This window comes from Schistocerca piceifrons, chromosome 4 (assembly GCF_021461385.2).
Source record: "Schistocerca piceifrons isolate TAMUIC-IGC-003096 chromosome 4, iqSchPice1.1, whole genome shotgun sequence".
NCBI lineage: Eukaryota > Metazoa > Arthropoda > Insecta > Orthoptera > Acrididae > Schistocerca > Schistocerca piceifrons.
Genome location: NC_060141.1, coordinates 398660388 through 398661443, shown reverse-complemented (window position 1 = coordinate 398661443; position 1056 = coordinate 398660388). Strand labels below are relative to the sequence as shown.

The 1056-nt window shown below is 42.2% G+C and overlaps 1 pseudogene; it reads right to left on the bottom strand.

Moving 5' to 3' along the window:
- Window positions 1-221: 221 nt before the first annotated feature.
- On the bottom strand, window positions 222-339 carry LOC124796571 (annotated as a pseudogene).
- Between the last annotated feature and the right edge of the window lie 717 nt (window positions 340-1056).

Here is a 1056-nt window from a genome sequence, read left to right as displayed (position 1 = left end):
CACTTATTTGCAGTTATTATAAAGCACTCAGTCTTCAGGCTACAAGTGACCATCAGGACCATCCGACCGCCGTGTCATCCTCAGATGATGCGGATAGGAGGGGCGTGTGATCAGCACACCGCACTTCTGGTCGTTATGATGGTTTTCTTTGACCGGAGCTGCTACTATTCGGTCGAGTAGCTCCTCAGTTGGCATCACGAGACTCAGTGCACCCCGAAAAATGGCAACAGCGCACGGCGGCAGAGATGGTCACCCATCCAAGTGCCGGCCACGCCCGACAGCGCTTAACTTCGGTGATCTGACGGGAACTGGTGTATCCATTGCGGCAAGGCCGTTGCCTGCAGTAGTTATAGAAGGACAAAAATGATATGTGGTGTCGTAATTACAACAGGTTCTGCGAAGGTGTCCTCTTCTCAATTTTTGTGTGGGTATCCTGAAACATGAGGTCCAAAAGTGATACGATGTTCAAACTTATTTTATATCTAAACGGTACATTTAACGACATGGGTTCCTTACAAATACTTAGCTAGCAAGTACCCTCTACAACCGCTAGAAGCCTTTAATAGAACCTGTGAAACACCATTTCTATGTAGACGTAGAGGCAACTATGACAAATATCAAGACACTTGTTATATGAAACTCAAATCGTGGTCCTTCACTTTATATCTTAACCCGTGCAATATCGAGGGGCAGGGAGAGGGACTTTGTGCTCACATTTTGAAAATATTGTAATCTAGTCAGTTACTTTATATTCTCAAATTTTGAAAAAAAAAGTATTTATTATCTTTAATGAATTTATGTTGTTAATATAAATCAACGACTATTAACGAAATTTGTATTTTTTTTTAGTTTTTTTTAGGTGAGCATAAAATACCCCTCTCCTCCCACTTGGCAATGCGCTTTATGAAAAAGGCATTGGTATTGCTGGGGTTAAGAAATAACTGTAGAGGTACCTAGGGAGACTAGATGTCTGAGGATTTCTCAACAGACAGAAATGCAGCGTGCTGCTCTGGATGCAAAGACATTAGCAATGAAGGAAGTAATTTTGCCTGTGCC